Below are 22728 nucleotides of genomic sequence, written 5' to 3' on the forward strand. Positions count from 1 at the left end.
TCCAAAAACAGAAGCCAGAGAAGACTTTAATTTTGACAAAACCACAACTGTAAGGGGAAAGAATTGGGAATTTGTGGATTTCTGACTCGTAGGTGCTCCACAACCCTCAGGGCTTCAACTGTGAAAACCCAAAGCCTCTGTGATCCAAGGTGCCAGAGATCAGAATATAGGGCTAGGAAAGCAGGTGAAAAATTAAAGAGGAATTCCTGGCAATGAGAGAACCACAGAAGTAATGAGATGCAAATACTGAGTGTAATCTCTGCCCAAATCCCTGGCTGACACTAAACTCTGCATTTATAGAAGAGATTCAGAGGGGCCAGGAAAAAGCGTGCAGAGATCAGGAGGAAGCCTACTCTTTAAAGGTAGAGCTGCAACGGGTGAGATTTGTGGGTTTTCTGGGGGGTTTTGTTTTGTTCTTTAACTCCGTGTATGCCCAATTTTGCACAGCTTGGGTAGCAGAAAACTAATGTTTTATGGGCTTGACGTGGCAGGAAATAGAACCCGAGATTAGCAGACAAGCCAGAAAGTAGGGGAGAGTCACAGAAGAAAAAAATAACTACTGAAAGTGTGAGTCCCATTGCTGCCCAAATTCTTGGCAAATAACCAACTTACACAGGCACCTGGGAGACCCCCAGAGAGCCACACTAAAAGAGCAGCAGTGGGAAGCCATACGAATAGAGCAAAAATATCAGGTGCTACATACCTTTGAATCCAGGCAGGTCGAGTGCTTACTATAACAAAAATCCAATAATCCTCAGAAGAAGACAACGTAATACAGATTTACTATTATGCATTATCTACAATGTCCAGTTTTCAACCCAAAATTACTACACGTGCGAAGAAACAGAAAAGAGGAATGCATACTCAGGTGAAAAACTCAGGCAATACAAAATGTCATTGTACGGGAAAGGATGTTGTAATTATCAGACAAAATTTCAAAATAAGGTATTAATGAAGGATCAGATAAAGAATGAAGGAAACAACCAGCGAATATGTAATAGAAAGATCAATAGAAACTCTCCAATCCACACAATAGAGATTTAAAATATTGAGGAAAAGTAAACAGAAGCTCAGAGACCTGTGAGACAATGTCAAGCATGATCCAACACGTGTGTAATTAGAATCCAAGAAGAAGTAAAAGATAGAAGGGGGAAGAAACTGATTTGAATAAATTATGGCCCCAAAGTTTTCAAACTGGGTACAAATAGGGTAGGGGAGTGAGGCTTCTCTATATAAACTCAGACCTCCATCAGGATGGAATTAGCCTCAGGAACATTTGATTCAAAGGCTCACAGCTAAAGGATAGTCTTATAGGTCATGGCCACTGCTTTCCGAGGGGAAAGCAATCTGGGAGTCAGAAAAATCTAACTTTGAAAGCTCAAGTCATTCCTTTTACCTGTTATGTGACACTGGTTGAGTTAGTTCATGTCTCTAATCCGTAGTTCCCTCATCTGAAATACTGAGATCATACTATGCAGGACATCTTGCCGTACTGTCCTGAAGTAGCATATGTGAAACATATATAGTTTAGTAATTTTTTTACTAATATATTTTATCTCTCCCACCAGAATATAGATTCCAGGAATGTGGGGACTTTTTTGTCTGATTGCTCACTTTTATATCCCCAGAACCTAGAACAGTGGCCAAGGTATGATAGGTACCCAATAAACATTGGTTGGAAAGAGACATGCATGACTTTATCACAATGAATGAATTGCCAACAGAGAGTCTGGTTAGTGTAGACACTCCATGAATGTTATTTTCCTGCCCTGTTTTCCTTTCCTCCCACATTCCAGGAAAGGCATCTGCCAGTTACTGTGAGACTAAGTTCACAGCTCTGGACCCATTCTCATCCCAGTCAAAATAACATGATTATTTGGCTGAGCGAGACAGGAAATGACCAATAGCCACAACTAATGGCACAGTCCCTGGCCAGGGAGACAAAAGAACAGCTTCTGTGTAGCGTAAGCAGCAAGGAGCCACAGGAATGTGAGACAGAAACATTTTTTAATGATTATTTTTACTAAACTGATACAGCTTGCCTTCCCGTTATTCTTTGATAAAACTGACACTCAACTTACACGACTCAAATGTGATTTAGTCAGCCTGAATTCTCCTTGCTTCTACACCCACTTCTTCTGGGGAAAGGGATAAGTCATACTCAACAAAGGAGAGAATTCGAGTTCCTCATCTTTAGGGTGTCACAGAACTTTTCCAGGACCTGATGAATATTATGGATCCTCTACCCAGAAAAAAATATACATACAATGTTTTGCATACATTTTTAGGGGGTTGAAGGACCCCATCCTTCAGATTCGTGAACCATGTGGTCTGAAGCAAAGTGCTCCATTTTACAGATGAAAATACCAGGGTGCAGAGAGGAAAAAAAAATCTAGCCCAAGGTCACGTAATAAGGTCACTTATAAGAAACAGCTACAAACCGACCCCCCGTAGCGTCTAATATCAAGACCAATGTAATTTTCATTACTTAATAACTATTTTGATTTTTCATAAGCAGCCAAAATATCTGATGATCATCTCTGATGAGTCAGGTGTGTGACTCAGCTTGTTAATATCCATTTTGGTGGGGAAAGTATGAGTAGAAAATAATGACATTAGGGTTTGTACCTGAGAAGAATGCAGATTTAAATCTTGACCCTCCTCTTAGCTGTGTGATCTTGACTCATTACTGAGCATTTCTGGGATCGTGTTTCTCTTGTCTGGAAAATGGAAGTTAAGAGAACCTACCTCACAGGGCTGTTGTCAAGATTAAATATGATAATGCTTGTAAAGCATTAGCTGTTATCAGTAGTAGTAGTACTTTTATAATTTTAAAGCAGTTTTCAAAATGGAAGTACAAAATATTTTGAGTGATGACAAAATCATAGGGATAAGTGTCCAGTTATCTATAATATAACTAGTCAGTTCATAGGAGCACTAATCTCATAATATTCAATAGGAAGAGAATGTTTCCATCAGGATAGGCTGTTATCTCCTGAACCAAATAATCTTCCAAGGCTCGAAGGCTTGCAACAATAGAGATTTACTTCTTATTCACATGACTTGCCCACCAGAAGTTCCACGGTGCGTCTATTCCAGGGCCCAGTTGTGGAGCAGATTCTATCTAGAACATAGTTCGGCATCAGGTCAGAAGGGAAAGAAATACATGACAAACCACATGCTGTCTTCTGCCTAGTAGCAACATATATTGCTTCCACTCACACGTCACTGGCCAGAGCAAAGCCACGTGGTCAGGCTATATATTCATGGGGTATAATCCCACCTCCATTATGGTTTACAAATCCCAATTTGTGAACCATAATGCAATCTACCTTGGTCGATGGGAGCTGCTCTCTGCAGAGACTGTCCTAAGTAATGAAATGTGACTATGGAGCTGAAATACTCAAGTCTAATCAAAATGACCAGGTGAGAAAAAAAAAAAAAAAGAGTCCTCAGAGGACATAGAATAAAAGCCAAAACCAAACCAAAATGGTCCCAACTAGGCAAATCTGAAAGAAGTTGTTTAGTAAAAAGACCATAGTCTGCATGGAGGCTAGAAAAGGGGGGCGGGGTAGGGCAGTGTAAACCATGAATGTCACCATCACTGCTCGGGAGAGAAGGTTCTAATCATTTGGCCAGAGTTATCTTGGTGTGCTTGGCAGGCACGTTTTTGCCGTGGTGGTATCTGTAAATGGGGTCATAATAATACATACCTCTCAGAGTGTTCATGGGAATCATTAAGTGAAATAATGATTGTGAGGTACTTAACACAGTGCTCGGTTCGTGTGCTCACTAAATGCTAGCTGATAGGGATAGAGATAGAGATAGAGACACAGACATAGATATATTTCCCATCATATTTGGGGTCTGGACCCTGCAAGACTGTGAGCCTCTGTCCCCAGCTGACCCTGGTGCTGCCTTCTGTCACAAGGCGGCCTGGCCGGGAGCCCTGACATCTATATTGTGCTTTAACATTTGCAAAGTACATTCCCATCCATTTTTTTTCCCATTTAATCCCTACAAGTCCACACAGCCTGTAAGTGCAAAGTCCCACAGGCTGTAAGTGGCAGAGCCAAACTCCAATGCTGATTTCATCTGAGGCCTTTGGGCTCCAAATTCTGTGCTCTTTCTCCCAGGAAATTCTGCCACATCCTTCGATCTCTGTCTCTCTCTCTCTCTCCTCACCCTCTCTCTCTGCCATAGTTACTTCAAAGGGACAATAGTTGAAAAATAATGATACTCAGCCATCCTAGTTTTCATTCAGGGTGTGCATCTCCCTCTCAACACTCCAGTGTGTCTGACCAAAGATGTGACTGGCTTTGGGTGGTTTGGGTCCCAGTTCTGGGCTCCATATGCCCTGGCACAGAAGGCTGGGCCTGCTTCTCATTGTAACAAGGTTGCACTAATTAGCTGCATTTGATTTTGCATATGGAGAGTAAATGCAAATGAATGCAAAGCAGTATGCAAATCAGCAACATCCTGGCGCCCCCAAAAGAAAGAGCCTGCAATACTGATGTCATGACAATGTATATTAATAGTCCATCCCACCAAGACATGCTGTTTTTTCAAAAGGGGCAGGCATTCGGGTTTTTCTTTTGGGGAGGAACAGTAGTGACTTTATATTGAATTCCAAGTTTATGATCCTTGACAAGAAGCCTATTGGCCACAGTGCTATGTTCTCTATAGAAGATTCTTGTAGGCAATGGGGTTTGTTGGAAAGAGGCACAGGCTTGGGAATTGAGCCATATGGATTGTGATTCAAAGTCCTGTTCTTTGCCTGGTCTGAGACCTGAGTCTCAGTCTCCCCAGCTGTACAGTGGGGTTAACCAACCTACTACCTACAGAGCTGTCGGTGAGGACAAAATGAGACAAGAGGCGCCTGGCACACAGTAGGCGCTCAGTAAGTGCTCATTCCCTTCTTCACACTCACTCCTTCCTCCTTCGGAAGTCTAAATTGGCAAATAGAAGAAGTAAAGAGGGCTTGTCTTCTAATCCTTGCTTGCCCTGCATTGCTTGCCATCCCATTTCATGATCTTTCTAGTACAAAGCTGTATCACAGACCAAGCATTTTTAACAAAGACCCTATGACCTCTTAGAGTCCTCCAAACATGAGTAGATGACTCTGTCCTGTGCCCCAAAGTACCATCTCCTGCAAACAATAGCAGCTATTCTTACAAAGCTGGTGAATTCCTCCACTTTCTAGATCTAGTTCAAGCATCGCTGTATCCTGGAAGCCTTTCATGGGGTCCCTGAGAGACTAGGGGCTCCCGTCTGTGCCCCCAGAATGCCCTGTGTCCCTTCCACGGCTATGTTCTGTCACTGCAGCTTGCTTACCTTTTCCCCTAAATACCCTGCTTGTTTCTCACGATGGGGACTATTTCTGAATCATCTTTGCATCCTTAGCCCGTGGAACAGGGCCTGGCAAAGAGAAGACGCACAGTATGTGTGGGAGGGAGAGGGAGAGGGAAGGCGCGGGGGAGGAAGGATAAAAGGAAAGAAGCATCACCACATATTTAGCTGGAGCCAAGCACACACACACATGCGGTTACGCCTAACGAAATCCTGATTAAAATCAGACAAATTCTGGAAATGCATGAACACCTGAGCTTGAGTTCCCTGCCCCCAAGTCCCATCCCAGAGCAAAACGAGGCCACAGGGACACAGATCTGCTCTCAGGCGAAGACCTCACTCCCACGCAGGCAGTGTGGGGATAGAGGGGCTTCTGTTTAGGGCACCGAGCCTCCCAAACCAACCTCATCCACTCAGCTGCACATCTGAACATTCTAACTATACGTTAAGGATTCATATTCTGTAACTGGACCCTCCAGCCGGATGCAAAATAAGTGGTGGCTCTTGATCGGACAGCCTGAGGCCCACCCACGGGGAGAGTGCACGCGCACACACGCACACACCACTGCCACGTGCACACGTAGCGGTGATTATGTGTACACAGACCTGCCTTCACACTATACACGTGTACATGCACGCAGACTCTCGTGCGTATGCACAGACTCACCTTCATACTGTCCGTTCACAGACACATGACACACTCACACAGACACAGGCACATGTAGGTGTGCTCACGCGTGTGCACAGAGCCGCCTTCACACTGTACAAACACCCTCAGAGGCACACATTTAGAGCTCCTTACAGGCAAGAGACACACGCTCGGAGACTAGCTTTATCTTCCTCTTTGGTTCCAAACACACAGGCACCACTCTTGATGGTTACTGGCATTTCCGAAACTCCCCAGAAACTGCAAAGGCAGCCCCAGAGTGCCCCACCTGCCCGAGCCCACGGCTCTCGGCCTCCTAGGGCTCCACTCCCAGGAGGCCCCCATCCCCCTTTGAAGGCTGTTAAGAAATAAACTTCAGGGCCAAAAGGCAGAGGTGTCAGCGGAGTGACCTGGGTGACCAACAGGAAGGAATCTGTTTGCCACCCTCACCAGCATTTTTCCATGGTGAGTCTGGGGAGACTGAGACTCACTTTGCAAGTGAAGAAACTGAGATGAAGGGAGACGCCCGGGGCCCCCAGCAACAGCCTCCCGCGACCTGGGGCCAGCCTTGCTCACCGGCTCCGAGCTCTTTGCAGAATAAGCTCTTAGGAAGACAACAATCCAAAGATCTAGGGTGAAATTTCTCAGCCCCAGAGGCTTCTGAGAACCTCTCCACAGGAGCCTCAGGGAAGGACACGCACTACCCTCCCCTGCGGGGAGAATAAAGGCTATCATTCCGCCCTGCTGCTGGCAGGAAGCTCAGTGGAAGGAGGAGAGGGTAGAGGAAATTGAGGAGCAAATGAAGGAGAAAGAGAAGGAAAGGGAGACATAGAGAGAAAGAGGGAAAGACGGGAGGAAGGGTAGGCAAGCGGGCAATTTACCTTAGAGGGAAGAGTGGGTTCTCCATGGAAACAAAAGTGCCTGTATGTCTTAAGATGCCACTAAAGAGGAAGACTGTAAATTTTCCACCCAGGAGGCAGGGATGATTGCCGGGCTTTGACACCTGAATTCGAAAAACATTCCTATCCATCACCATAGATCCCGGCTCCCACCTAGGCCAGGTGTTGTGGGGACGATTAATGGCAGGCCTCACATACCCTATTTTATCTTAAACATTCCTTTTAGACAAATAATATTCTGGGATCATTTTATCTCTTCCTCCAACTGAAAAGAAAAGAAGGGAAGGGTAAGCTGGGACGAAGTGAGAGAGCGGCATGACATATATACACTACCAAATGTAAAATAGATAGCTAGTGGGAAACAGCCGCATAGCACAGGGAGATCAGCTCGGTGCTCTGTGACCACCTAGAGGGGTGGGATAGGGAGGATGGGAGGGAGGGAGACGCAAGAGGGAGGAGATATGGGGACATATGTATACATATAGCTGATTCACTCTGTTATACAGCAGAAACTAACACAACAGTGTAAAGCAATTATACTCCAATAAAGATGTAAAAAAAAAAAAAGAAGGGAGAAACGGAAGAAGGAACAGAGAGAGATATGGGCAAAACGTATGTACCTACCACGACACCAGGGAGGGTCTTTCATCCAGACAAAGGTGCTGGAGGTGGACAGACTTAAATCTGAAACTCAACAGCCCTTGTGCCGAGCAACAGGGCCGGGGGTCCCTCCTCACCCTCCGACCCTCTTATCTGGGAAGAAGAGGTAATTTACCCCACACTCTCATGGGGTGGTTCTACACACCTAGTTTATATACGGCTTCTGTGAAAGAGCGTGGTGGAGGGTCAGGTGCAGTGAGCCTGCCTAAAATGCCTTTCCTTCCCTCCCACGTGGAGCATGTACGGAAACATATATATGAAAGCACTCCCTACTTTCTTCAAGGTAGAAATGCCTCTTCCCCCAGAGATAACCTCTCTCCTGACGTGCGGTTTCTCATTCCCTTAAACGAGAACAGCAGTCCTTACAGTCTGCTGTTCGGGAGCAACCACGGCCTGGTATATTCTCCGTTTGCCCCCAGTCCCACCCAGATCCATTCTCTGTGCCCGAGGGGGCTGACCCCCAAAAATGGCATCTCCCGGTCTCCCTTGCTTTCTGGTCTCTGACCAGGCTCAGCCAGCAGGAGGGCCTGGAAGGAGACGGGAGGGAGGAAGAGAGAGAGATTGGAGTACTCACTTCTCCCCAACTCCATCTCTGCTGTAGTTCTGTGGTTCTGGGGTTCTGAGGTGGCCCCCCTGATGAGACTCCAGCCCCCCACTGCATTCCTGTAGCAAACACTGCTGCACTGCTTTGGAAACTCCCACCTTGGTAGTTCCTAGAGGCCTCAGTACTTCTTGGTTCCTTAACTCTTCAAGGTTGATTGTACGCTCATAACAAACCACCCTACAACTTACCGGCTTGAAACATTAACCAGTTCTTTAATTCATAATTCTGTGGGTTGGTGATTTGAGCAGGGCTCAGCTAGGAAGCTTTTCTGCTCACGGTGGTCATGGCTGGAACTCACTGATACATTTGTAACCAACTGATGTTCACCTGGGGGCTGGCTGGTCCCAGATGGTCTCACTCAGGTACCTGGTGGTTGCTGTTGGCTGGTGGTTGGGTCTTTCTCTCCAGGAGGCCTCCAGTAGGCTAGTGTGGGCTTCTTTTCATGATATCTGAAGCATTCCAAAAGGGTGAAGGCAGAAATTGTAAGGCCTCTGGAATTCACTCCAAGTCAGTTTTGCCATAATCTATTCGTTCAAACAAGTCACAAAACCAGCCCAGATTAAAAGGGATGGAAAATAATTCCTTTCACCTGGATGAAAGGAGCAGCAAAGGAAGAATACATAATGGGATGGGAGGAATTTGTGGCCATGAAACAATCTATCACACCTGCCACCTCTATAAATGATTCTTTCCTTTCTTTCTCTTTAGAATTCCAAGTGTGCCTTTTGTTTCCTGCTGGGACCCCGACTGGCACAATATATAACATTATTTATGACATCATACTTTATCCTTCTTCAAAGTGCTTTTTATGCTTAACATTACGTTTTTGAGATTCATCTGTATTTGCCACACGTAGCTCTAGTTTATTTATTTTCACTCCTCCATCATACTCCTTGTAGGAGTTTATTTTGTCCATTCTCCTGTGGATGGACATTTAGTTTAGCAGTTTTTTGCCTTATAAATCCTACCTTACTCCTTTGCACATGAGAGTTCTCTGGGGAGTATAGTTAGGAGTAAAGTTGCTATAGTGTAAGACTGCCAAATTACTCTCCAAAGTCAATACGGTCTTTAATAGAACAAATAGAATCTGAGAGCTGGACGAAGTTGAAAAACTGGGTTCATTTTACATTATGCAATTAGCTGTGTTTTGCAGAACCGTAGCAATGGCTGGTTGGAATGAACCTCCCACCCAATATAAGAATCCTTTCAACAGTGTTCCCAGGAGATGGTCAAACAATCCTTGCTTGAACTCTTAAGAATACGCAGGGGAAGCTTGTTACTTTAACTGTGATTCCCTCTGCAGAGCAAGAATAATTTTGGAAAAAGAATAATCCTTTTCTCTTGCAGTACAGCCAAAGCCCAGGGTGTATGGCCTAAAGGAGAAGCAGCAAGAGATGATGAAGTTAGCAGAGGAAGCTGGGGGAGGCCACAGGGGGACCGTTCTGCCCTGGCACGGAGGGCATACTTTATCCTGAGGGCAATGGGGAGTCAATGAAGGAAGCTGGGCAGGAAAGAAGCAGGTTCAGATTTGGTTTTCAAAAACTCAGCCTACCTGCAGTGTCCAAAATGGAGGCAGAGGGACCAAAGAGAGAACAGTTACGGTGACCCTGCCGGGAGATGATGCTCAAATGAAGAGATATTAAGGATGGAGAAAGGAACTGGCTTTCAGTGGTTGAAACTGGGATCTGGCATAAAACTTCCATTTGGTACTTAAGTGCCCTGCTCACCTCCTTGAACTTTTGTTTCTTTATCTGTAAAAAAAAGGATAATGATAGTACTTATTTCATAGGGTTGGTATGATGACAAAATGGGATCTTACATTTAAAGAGCTTAGTGTCTGCTTCATATTGTGTGCTCAATTAATGTTGGCGATTCTTCTCATTGAAAAACCATTGTCAAGACTACAGAAGTTAGGGTAGGTTAAATTGCTATCACTGAGAGACCCAGAAATGCATAGGGTTAAAACACTGCAGTTTATTTCTTATTCCCATGACGGTCCAAAGAGAGCGTCTTTGATGGCTAGACAGCTCTCCCCACGTGGCGATTTAGGGCCCCGGGTGGCTCCGTTGTCACCTGGGACCTTGTTGTTCTCTTCCTCCAACCTGAGGAAGCGGAAGGAGGTCCATCCACTTATTAAAAGCTCTGCACCTGGGTGTGGGCACAGCACTCCTGTTCACACACCATTGGCGAGAACCAGTCACGTGGCCACACCCAGCCTCACAGGAAGCTGGGAAATGTAGTCACTGGCTAAGAAGCCCCTTCTCTCTCCACGTCAGGCTGCTGGCATTGCAGGCTGTAAGAGTCTTTCTTGTGGGGCTGTCTTGTGCACGGTAGGATGCTGGGTGGCATCTTCAACGTCTATCTCCTAGATGCTAGTAACACAGACACACCTAGCTCATGGCAAACAAAACTATCTCCAGACATTGTCAAATATCTTCTGGGGTGCAAACTCACCCCTAGTTGAGAACCACTGCTCTACAAAAGAAGAGGAAAATTCTGGGGGTGGGGGGGGGAGGGCAGCTGGCCACCTCTGGAGGAGAGAGAAAATTCAAACTAATAGCTTAGCTCAATTCCTTGTTCCCTCTAGAATGTGAGCTCCCCAAGGCAGGGGTCTTCTGTATTTTGTTTACTGCAGAACTCCCACCCCCCCATCCTCTGCACCCAGAGCAGCACCTGACCCCTAAAAGGCAATCAAATACATAGTTGTCAACTCCATAGTTGTCAACTGGATGTGCTCTGTAGACTGGACCAACATTCACCATTCAAACATACTTTGGGTGCTTTCCATGAAGCAAGCCCTGTGCTTGTAAAGGATGCCCTCTCTCCTTGTATCAGGAAATATCATTAATAATAATATTAATCATCATTTTAAAAGCCCAGATCCACTGGAAACAGAATGTCACATGGGATCTGCCCACCCCCACCCCACCTCTGGAGATGCTGAGCCCCTGGTACCTAAAGGAAAGAGATTCCAGCTCAGGCTGCTGTTCCACGGCTGCTGATTTCATCTTCCTGAAGGACCTCCCAATGCCCGAGCTTTGCAGATCCCCCTGCTATGCCTGCTGCCAAGTTATTGCATCCTCTGGCATTGGGGCCAGATTTGGAGATGATCAACATTCATATATTCATTCAACAGATATTTATTAAGCTCCTACTACGTGCCACCCATGATATTAGGACCTGGATTCAGAGCAGTTAAATCCAGTGGGGAAAAGGACTTTTTTTTTTTCCCCTGCTCTCAAGTTAGTCACAGAGATACAGAAAAAGTAAATAGACTTCGAAACAGGAGTGGTAAATCCAGTGGGACTGGCCAGGAAGGGCTGACTGAGATGAGTTTCCAGTGTGAGTAGTTGGGAGCTCAGCAAAAACTTTGTTAAATGAATGAATGAATAGGTGAGAGACAGGGACATCCAAGCTGAAAAACACCAAGTGCAAAAGCAGAGAGACGTGCAAAATCACCAAAACTGTCAGCAAGGAAGTAAGTTGCTGTGGCTGGTGTGTGCCAAGGTTGAGAGGGTAATACCAAGAGTAATGATGATAACAGAGAGATAGTTGGCATTTCTCAACAGCTTCCCATGCGCTTGGCACTGTTCAAAGGGCTTTAGTCATATTATTTCATGGAATACGCACAACATTATTAGCCCAACTGTACCGATGGGAAAACTGAAGTCCAGCGAAGCTAAGAATTTGCCCAAATTTGCACAAGTGGCAGAGCTGGGATTCCAACCCATGCCAGAGTCTTCACTCTTCACCTCTGGATCTTGGGGAGGGTTTTGCATTTCACAGGAAGTCTTTTGACCTCAGTCTTGCAGGTAATGAAGAAGCCAGGAAAGGAGGCCACGTGGTCTTTGCTCTTAAACACCTCACATTCCGCGAGGAGAAACAGGCACGGGCAAAAGCCTTTAGAGTCTGCACAGGCCATGGCAAGTGCTGGACCACAGGCATAGACAAAGAGGCCTGTCTCCCCCACCTCTGCTCCAAAATGAGGGCAAGTTGAATGTTCATTTGACTAACCGATGAAGGCTTCATGGAGCTGGTGTCACTTGAGTTGAGTCTGGAGGGAAGACAGCGCATTCAGGCAGATGTCACCGTGTATCCAAAGGCATGAAAACTGGAACCTGCCGGTGTTGGAGGCGTTTGGAACAGTCTGGAGGAGCAGGGTGGGGAGAGGCAGGAACGGCATATTTTCCACTTGGAGCTTGTCTGTGGCCCTGAGTTCAGGCTTTAGGCCTTGAAGAAGCAGTAGCCAGAGGGCTCCTCCAATGCTGGAGAGGGTGACCCTGCGTTGCTTAAGATGGTAGAAATGAAACTCATGCAAGAAACCCCTACAGAAATGCTACAAGCTTTCAAAGTGCTCGGCAGCTGTTCAGCTGAGCACCTGGGCCCCGTAGAAGACAAGGCTGCTGGCAACCGAATGCACTGATGGACCCAAGAAACGTTTCTTTCCTCTTCTCTTTTTTCAGTTTTTACAGGAAAAAAAAGTCCCTTGAATCTGGCTAATATGAGAAAGTCCACTGAGGGCACTTGAAAAAGCAAAAGATGAAGGGGGAAAGAGCCTGAGATCAAGTCCTAGCCTGGCTCTGACCACCCGCATGTTCACCGCACCATCACCGCCTCCTGAGGAAGACTACATTTCCCAGCCTCCCTTGCAGTTGTTTGGGGCCACGTGACTGAGTGTTGGCTAATGGGGTGTGAGCAGAAGGCAGGAAAGTCACTTCCAGACCTCACCCTTTAAAACATCCTACAAGACCCTCTTGCCTTCTTCTTTCTTCCATGGCAACTCTGGGGACCACATGCTCCAAACAGTGCATGGATGGAGGAGAGCCCAACTAACCCCAACAGGACTGCAACTTGAGCAAGAAATACATTTTATTTGTTAATTCACTAACATTCCAGGGTTCCCCTGTCCCTGCAACATTGATCCTCCAGTGCTTCTAAAAGTGTGGTCCACAGACCTCCAGCATCAGCTTCACCTGAGAACTTCTCTGAAATGCAAACTCTCCAGCTCCATGCTAGACCTACTACATCAAAAGTTCTGTGCATGGAGCCCAGAAACTCTCTTTGGGGATTTTGATGCAGCCAAAGTCAAGAACCACTGGTTTACTCTATATGCTACGGTGTGGCCTTCATCTTTTGAGCCTCAGTTACCCCCTCTGTCAAATGGGGGTGAGAACGCCTCCCCTTGCTGAATTCAGGTGAGGGTTCAATGTTACTACGTGGTGTGATACGTATAAAGAATCCAGCTCAGGAGCCCACACACGTTCCACGTACAGTCAGGAGCCAGATGACTTGGGAGAGCCACACAAATAGTAGGTGGGAGTCCTGCCTTCTGGCACTGTGAGAGGCATCCTCTACGATGGCCCCCAGTGATCGCGACTCCCAGGATCTAAGCCCTTGAATAATCCCCTCCAGTGTCTGGGCTGGACCTAGTAAGTCGGGTCTGATGAACCTTCCTTCAAGGCCCACAGAGAGAATTCTTTGCCTCTTGCAGTGCCTGGAGGCTCCAGGCATCCCTTGGCTTGTTGCTACACAACTCCAGTCTCTGCTCCATCCTCACATGGCCTTCTCCTCTTCTGTCTTCCCTTCTGTCTCTTGTAAGGACACTTGTCATTGGATTTAGGACCACCCAGATAACCCAGGATGATCTCAAGATCCTTAACTTAATTACCTCTGCCAAACCTATTTTGCCAGATGAGCTCACATTCGTAGATTCTGGGATGTGGACATATCTTCTGGGGGGGCCACCATTCAACTAACCACACGGCCCAAAGACAGGGATGGGTCTTATTCAACATTATATTCCCCTGGTCAAGTCACCCTGTGTAGTGCTTCTTGACCCAAATAGGAATTTGACACAAGTTTGTGAACAGAAAGGCAGCAGAGCATTTAAGTGACTGGGCTTTAGAATTAGCTAAACCTCTATGCAAACCGCAACCGCTTACAAACGATGTGACGTTAGGCAAATTACTCAACCTCCCTGAACCTCAGTTTCCTCCTGTGGGCATTTTAATAATACGTATCTCATGGGGTTATTATGAGTATTAAGCTAGTAAGTGCAAAACACCTACACCATATCTGGCACCTAATGGGGACGCAAAATGCAAACACAGTGCCTGGCACACAGAGGTCCTCAATAAAGGCTCGCTATTCTGACTAGCATGTTGATGACTGGCATGGCTGTGGTTCCCACTCTCACACACCTCCCAGCCTTTTGCTCTGACTACCACAGGGGCCCCTTCCCCGGCTCAGAGTCCCTGGGGTGATCCAGCAGCCCTCCTTGGAGACAGCTGTGGATAAACAACCCAGCCCTGCCCTCCCACCCGCAGGCCCCCTTCCCTTCCCACCGCCTGGCTCGCCTCCTCCAGTGATGTCTCCCAGAGCAGGGCTGGCAGTGAGCTCGCTAGGCCCCTCATTGTTATTCCTGGCACGAGGTAATCCTGCCAGCATCCTCAGAGACCCGTAAAAATACCCGCAGTTTGTCTTTCATCAGAGCAGCTCAAAGCCCCACGGCATCCTCTCGAGAAGACAGTGCTCCCAGCTGAGTTCTGGGAGCCGGCTACTTCCCAGGATGGTCTGGTATTTGCAAGGCAGAGGGAGCGAGTGTGAACTGAAATAACCCAGCCCAGGCACTGGCATACCCAGGCTGCCAGGGAGATACAAGGCTTAGTGTATGGACAGATTCTCCCTGGAATTTTCTGGATGTCAATGCTCTGAGTCACACACAAGTGGGTCTGCATTCCCACTCGGCTACTGAGTAGCTGTGTGACTTTGGGTATTTCACTTAGCCTCTCTGTGCTTCAGTTTTTGCCTCTGTAAAACAAAGTGGAGATGATATCCACTTCCTAGGTTTCCTGGGAAGGTTAAAAGGGATAGTATAGGCACAGATAGAAGAAAATATTTGCAGCACACATATCTGACAAAGGACTTGTATCTAGAACGTGTTAAGAACTCTTCCAACGCGCTAAGACAAACAAGACCCTTCCCCAGGTGCGGGAAAGACATAAACAGACGCTTCGCAAAAGAAGATATATACAATAACTACATGAAAAGGTGTGCAATGTCATTAGTCATCAGGGAAATGCAAATCACAATGATGAGATACCATTTCACACCCACTAGCATGGCCAAAATGAAAAAGACTGTCAATATCAAGTGTTGGTGAGGATGGGGAGCAATTGGAACTCTCATACACTCATGGTGGGAGTAAAAAGCTGACATGACCACTTGGAAAAACAGTTTGGCAGTTGCTTATAAAGTTAAAAATACACTTAGCATATGACCCAATGATTCCACTCCTAGGTATTTCCCCAAGACACATGTCTATAAAAAGGCTTGCATGTGAAAGCACATAGCAGGCTTATTCATAATCACCAAAAAATTGAAAAAATGTCTGTCAATAGATCAAAGGATAAACGGAGTGCGGAATATCCAGGCAACGGAATATTAGATAGTAATAAAAAGGAACAGCTACTGGTATTCCTGGATGAATGCCATAAATACTACACGGAGTAAAAGAAGACAGACATGAAAAAGCAAAACTTCCATTCGTAAGTTCTAGAAGAGAGAAACGAATCTGCGGTGACAGAAATCAGAGCAGTGGCCGCCTTCGTGTACAGGTGGGGAAGGAGGGTGAGTGAAAAAAGGCCCAGGAAACGTTCTGGAGTGATGGAAACATCCTATATTCCTGTATTGGGGTGATGCGTACATGGGCGTATACATTTATCAAAACTCACCAAAATCTATACTTAAAGATCTTTGCATTTTGCTGTATGTAAATCAAATGTCAATACAATTGGAAAGGGACCATGTGTGTAGAAAGCTCAGCAAGGGGGCCAAGTTGAGAGACAGGACTCAGTAAAGGTCAACTACTATCAGAAAACGGTAAAAACAAGTAAAAAGCATATAAATTATTCAACTGTATGTTGGGAGTTCAGCGTGCTCATCTGGATTCTGACCTGAGAACCCCATCTGAGACATGGCAAAACTCACAAAAAGGCACCATGGGCTAAGTCTTTTGTGCCCAGCTCCCCACTCTTCCTTTCTTTCTCCCGTGAACAGAGAAACAGAAAAGGAGTGTTTTGCTGGCTGAAGATGCTCTTCTTAGAAGCAGCGGGGCGGACAGAAAGGGTACCTTTGGGGGAGTGGTGAGAACAGGCTTACTAACAATAAAGATGCACAGATGCCTCAGTGGGTCCACAGCCCACACTGTTACATCCAGGGTTTCAGAGATGCCCAAGGCAGCTGTGGAAACGAGTTTGGCCCAGCTGCTTAGGCAGCGGGCTCTTGAAGACAGAACAGTATCCAAGGTAAGGAAACCGGCTGAGGCCCAGCTGTCCCCCAAACTCCCATCCAATCCCAGGCCAACTTTCCCCCTTACTGGCCTCCCCTAACAGGATCTTCCTGCATCCCTCACTCTTCCTGGACTGTTCCATCCTCACGATATGGTGGATGTGGGCCTGTACCCAAGCAAGGAGACGTCACTCCCAGCAGAGCACATTGGCTGTTGTACTCTAATCTGAGGCCCCTCACTGGACGCCCATCCGCAGTGGCCCTGGAATCGCCCGGAGTTGCTGCTGGCTCTGCCCCCAGTGGTCCTCATCTGTTAGACATGAGACAGACCAGACCAGGAGCTCTCCCGCCCCATAGCTCGGAGATTCCTCCCTCTTCTAGCGCTGTGGCCTGAGTTGCCTCCCAGGAGTCTCGAGGGTGGCATTGAGAGTTGCCGAGACCGTCGGCAGAGCCTCCATGCCCAGGCCGTGTGGTCCACCTTCCGGACCTCCGAGGCCTGGCTCCAGCCTTGCAAGCCACAGAGGTGCCCATATTTGCTTAAAGTAGCTGCCCACAGCATCTTTTAAAGAGAACACTCTGCATGGGGAATTACAGCAACAGAAGGAGGAAAAAATAAGATTTTCCCATCATCCCCTACCAAACGGGCTGCTGGCTGGAAAACAGCCCATACTCTGGATGCAAATCACACTAAGGGCTTAGGAAGCTTTGGGGAAGCCATCTTTGTGGGAAGCGGCAAAAGTGCCCCCTTTTGAGGCCTTCATGAAAAGACTTTGTCTCTACCTGTGGATCAAAAGTCAGAACAAACTGCCCTGAATTACTGAACCCGGAATACGCATTTGTTGCTACAGTTGTTGTTGTTTTGAAGGGGAAAGGAGCTACCATTTCATTTCCACCCATGACTTGCTACGTACCCAGGGCCGGCTGCGTAACTAGCAAGGTCCACCAGGTGCAAAATGAAAATGCAAGGCCTCTTATTCAAAAAGGAAAAAGAAAAGCTTTTTACTTTATTCTGCGATCTCTGTCTTTATCTGCTGTGGGGTTTTTATTTGCTAGTTCATGTCCTGTGCCCTCAGGCCGGGGGTACTTGCAGGGTAGCGCAGCCCCTCGGAGACGCCCACAGCTCTGCCCGACCACCGGGCCCCTCCCCGTGCCCAGGTCCCCACCAGGAGCAGAGGGCAGCTGCCGGGTTTGGCCAGGGCAAGGGATGGGGCAGCCAGGAACCCATCTTGGGGGGTGAGAAGGTGACTGGGGCAGGACTTCACTTACAAAGCACACATTCGAAGATAAAATTTATTGAGAATTTCAAGATGGCTCTGGCAGACCTTTAAACTCCAAACGTCGACCTCTCTCATCTCTGTGTCAGTATAGCTTAAGATTAAGACCCTGCCAGACAGCATGGGTTCAGGGCTTAGCCAAGTTACTGATCTTCCCTATTTATAAAATGAGGATAACACCAGGACCCCCTACATTAGGCTGATTTGAGAATTAGATGACCTAACAAGAATTGTTAACTCTTGAGACTTCCCTGGTGGCACAAAGGTTAAGAATCCACCTGCCAATGCAGGGGACACGGGTTTGAGCCCTGATCCGGGAAGATCCCACATGCCGTGGAGCAACTAAGCCCGTGCGCCGCAACTACTGAGCCTGCGAGCCACAACTACTGAACCTGCATGCCACAACTACTGAAGCCCACGCACCTAGAGCCCATGTTCAGCAACAAGAGAAGCCACTGCAATGAGAAGCCCGCGCACTGCAACGAAGAGTAGCCCCCGCTCGCCGCAACGAGAGAAAGCCTGCGCGCAGCAACAAAGACCCAACGTAGCCAAAAATAAATTAAAAATTAAAAAAAAAAAAAGGAATTGGTAACTCTTATAACAGCACTTGCCATGCGCTCCACACTATTTTATGTGCTCTACAAGTAGGAACTCATTTCACCCTCATAACAAGCCGATGGGTAGGTTGGTATTGTTCCCACTTTACCAAAGAAGAAGCTGAGGCACAGAGAAGTAAAGCGACTTGCCCAGCTCCACACAGCGGGTAAGTGGGTAAGAGGTGCGGCCAAGATTTGAACACATCCAGAATATGTGCTTCTAGGTCAAGACTCGGCATAGTTCAAGGTCCCTGGAAAGTGAACAAAGGTTATTGTTCCATTTCATGTATGCCTCACAATGAGCCAATGAGGTAGGGGTTTATACTCATTTGAGATCATTTCAGAGAGGACATGGGAGCTCAGAGACGTTAAGACAGTTACCCCAGGGCCCTCAGCAGTACTGACTCCAGGAGAGGAGAGGAGGTGAGCTAAGGAGATGAGGAGAGACGGTGAGAGTTGGGCCTCTGGCAGAAGGGACTTGCACGATGCCTTGGAAGTTTTGGTGTAGGCCATGTGCTCTAGATATAATTGGAAGGCTTGAGTTTGAGGGGTATGAAAGAATCGGGTGTTGTAGCCTCATGATGCTAAAATCCTAGATCATCAGGGCAGGACAGCAGCATAAAGATTATTGAATCTGAGTCCTGATTTTATGATCGGGGACACTGAGGCTGGAGCAGAGATGTGGCTAGCCTGATGTCCCAGAGTCAGAAAGCACAGTCCCAGGAGCAGATAGCGCCTGGCCGGAGTGCTTGCCGGGTCTGTAGGATGTCCTGAGCACATACCAAGGGTCCTGGGTCCATAAATCCAACAGTCAAAACCCCCGCCAACAGGCTACTACTTGATAACCACTGACAAAGCAGTCCCAGGCACAGTGAAATTCTTATAAAATAAAGCCCCTTGCTACTAATAAGGCAATTTCTAGTTAGGGTTGCTTTTTACAGTTGCAAAACTTAGCTTAAAAAACCCCACTACTTTTTAAGTCAGACAGACCTAGATTTGAAAAGGGCTCTACCACTTAGTGGCTGTGTGACCTTAGGCAAATTACTTAACCTCTCTGAGTTTCAGTGCTCTCCTCAGTAAAATGTCGCTGAACTGAGATCACTTCATAGTGAATGAAGATCTCTGGAACAGATTAAACGAAAAAGAAGCTACAGAGGGTAAAACTGCCTAGTTTGAAAGCTGGCACATAGTAGGTGCTCAATAAAGGCCATTCTGTATCTGTCAGAGTCCAAACCTACATACCACGTGACAGACGAGTCTCAGGGGAGATGTCAATTCTAAAAGGACTTAAAAGTCTATCAGCACCATTTTTTCAGCAGCATTTGCTCACTTCATGTCTCTGTGTCACATTTTGGGAATTCTTGCAATATTTCAAACTTCATCGTTATTATTATATTTGTTATGGTGATCTGTGATCAATGATCTTCGATATTACTATTGTAGTTGTTTGGGCATTTCATTTTTTGGCAGTGACGTATTTTTTGAACTAACTTGCATTTTGGAGGAAAATAACGCTACTGCACACTTGGTAAACTACAGTATGGTGTAAACATGACTTTTATATGCACTGGGGAAAAAAATAAATGCATAAATAAAAGGACTTAAAAGCACCCAGCCGACATCTCCATCTAAAAAGCCAAGGAGGGAAAACACAGCAGAATTTGGAGAGGTCCACCATTCGTCCTGACCCAGGAGCCAAGACTGGGAGGTCCTGGTTATAGCAGGTGGGGAGGGGAAGTTGAGGAGGAGAGGGAGTGTGAGAGAACTGACATTTTTGGAGTTTCTTTTCTATTTAAGGTTTTGCTAACCCGTTGGTAAAACTCATTTCTGGTTCATGTTCTTAGCAGGAAAACACATTCAGGCTAAACAGTAAGAATGGACCCTGGCTTGGAAAGTTCTCAAAGGTTCTCACATCTCTCTGGTGTCTACTGCAACTGAGGAGTGACATTGGTTAAGCAACTCAATTTGAATAATTGTACACTGAGGATTTCCAGGGGAAACACCCAGGGCAACTTTCTGACTGGGGATCTTATGACACAGATGGATTTAAATGAAGAAAATCTGTAAGTGTGGAAGATTCTCCCTGGACACAGAGACTAAGGACATGCAGTGAACAACACGGACGCCCCAGAGCATAGACATTCTATCTGGGAGGTTTCTAAAAGAGAATCGCACAGGGTAATAAGCACCGGGTAGAGAAAAAGTAAAAGGTGTTACAAGTATCTAACCAGAGTTGTGGTTGGGAGTCCAGGCAAGCCCTTCAAAAAGGTAGCATCTAGGTTGAGAAGCAAAGGATGAAAGGGCTGGGTATGGGCTTCCCAGGGCTGCCGTCACAAAGTACCACTAACCAAGTGGCTTAAAACAATAGAAATGTAGTCTCCCACAGTTCTAGAGGCGAGAAGTCTGAAATCAAGGGCACAGAAGGGCCATGCTCCCCCTGAAACTTGTAGGGTAAGATCCTTCCTCTCCTCTTCTAGCCTCTGGTGGTCCTGCCAGCAATCTTTGACATTCCAGGGCCTGTAGAAGCATCACTCCAATCTCTGCCTCCATCTTCACATGGCCTTCTCCCGTATGTGTCAGTGCCTTTCTTATCAGGACACTGGTCGTTGGGTGGAGGCCACCCCAACCAGGACGACCTCACCTGAACTGGATCACACCAGCAAAGACCCTGTTTCCCAATAAGGTCACATTCACAGGCTATGACTGGAAACTGTCTCGTGGGGGTGACTCAGCTCTGTGGAACACAGGGAGCAACACAGGTGTGTGAGCAACCACGAGAGCCCTGAGCTGGAGATGGAGCCGGATGGGCAGGAGATGGAGCCGGATGGGCAGGAGATGGCGCCTTTGGGGGCACGAAGAGGCCAGAGTGTCTAGAGCACAGTGAGGGGAGGGAAAGCGGTCCTGGTGAACTGGAAAGTGGGATGGAGCCACATCCTACGGTCCTAGGAGACAGGGAGGAGCTTTTCACTCTCTGAGAAAGGCACACCTTTTCCAGCTCATGCTGGAGGGGGCCTGAAAGCGGCTGACACACCGCAGGCAGGGAGTCACGGCCACTGGTGTTTGCATAGTCTGATGCACCACACCTGTGACTGGCTTGCCACTCTGGAGAACCAGATGTGAGGCAGAAACCTTCTGGCAATGATGTGCTCTCTGCTCTGGAAAACCAGAGGCTAAAATTGTCCCGTTTACTGCACAGTTGCTGCCTGAGTGCATCCTGACAGGCAGCCGGGGAAACCAGAAAATGAGAAAGTGTCCTCCTTTGCAAAAATTACGGCACCTTGGCTATATATAAAAAAATATATTTTGGCCTTTGAGAGAGATATATGCCATATATATATATATATATATATATATATATATATAAAATGTATATCTTGATATATATGCTATATTTATAGCATTTATTGAAAATTTCAAGCATATATTAATATATAAAACACATATGTCTTATCACTTTATATATATATATATATATATATATATATATATATATATATATATATATATATATATATCATATAGACCAAAAGGTTTATGCTTGAAATCAAGGTTTCTTTTCTGTGCGGGCTGTCTTTGGTATTTATTCCACGAGTATTTACTGAGTGCCTACCATGTCACAGATGCTGTTCCAGGCAGCTGACTTTCTAGTGGGATCGGGGAAACTAATGGATCAACTCAGACAATCGTAAGGCACATTAAAGGCTGCCGAGAGCAACAGAGGAAAATCCAGCTAGGAAAGCGAAGAACGAGCACTGCAGAGCGTGGGGGAGTTTGGGTGTTAAATACAGCGGCCGGGGCAGGCCTCGCGGATGGAGACGTCGGAGCACAGGTGCGGAGGAGGTGAGCATTGAGGACCCGGAGAGAGCAGTGAGGATGGGGAGAGAGACAGCCGCTGCAGAATCCCGAGGCGGAGCTGCTGGGGTGTCTGCGAGACGATGGGACGGGACGGCACGGTGGGATGAGCTAGATGGAAGGAAATAGAATATGACTGCGGCAGGGGCTTCCCTGGCGGCACAGTGGTTAAGAATCCGCCTGCCAATGCAGGGGACACGGGTTCGAACCCCGGCCTGGGAAGATCCCACATGGCTGCGGAGCAACTAAGCCCGTGTGCCACAACTACTGAGCCTGAGCTCTAGAGCCCGCGAGCCACAACTACTGAGCCCACGTGCCACAACTACTGAAGCCTGCGTGCCTAGAGCCCATGCTCTGCAACAAGAGAAACCACAGTGAGACAATGAGAAGCCCACACACTGCAATGAAGAGTAGCCCCCACTCGCCACAACTAGGGAAAGCCCATGCACAGCAGCGAAGACCCAATACAGCCAAAAATAAAAACAAATAAATAAATTAATGAAAAAAAAAACAGAATATGACTGGGGCAGCAGCGCTGGATCACACGGACCTCGTAGAC

At 46.8% G+C, this 22728-nt stretch overlaps 1 long non-coding RNA gene across 6 annotated transcripts in view; it reads right to left on the reverse strand.

Moving 5' to 3' along the window:
• LOC132351676 (uncharacterized) overlaps positions 1-22728 on the reverse strand; it is a 378428-nt gene that overhangs the window by 102226 nt on the left and 253474 nt on the right. For 5 of the 6 annotated variants that reach the window (XR_009498452.1, XR_009498453.1, XR_009498455.1 and 2 more), the window contains exons 5-6: positions 9711-9909; positions 8486-8607 (exon numbers count right to left, since the gene is read on the reverse strand). This is a non-coding gene — a long non-coding RNA (uncharacterized LOC132351676). The remainder of the gene's footprint in view (positions 1-8485; positions 8608-9710; positions 9910-22728) is intronic. The other variant, XR_009498456.1, reaches the window with a different exon arrangement.

This window comes from Balaenoptera ricei, chromosome 17 (assembly GCF_028023285.1).
Source record: "Balaenoptera ricei isolate mBalRic1 chromosome 17, mBalRic1.hap2, whole genome shotgun sequence".
Classification (NCBI taxonomy): domain Eukaryota; kingdom Metazoa; phylum Chordata; class Mammalia; order Artiodactyla; family Balaenopteridae; genus Balaenoptera; species Balaenoptera ricei.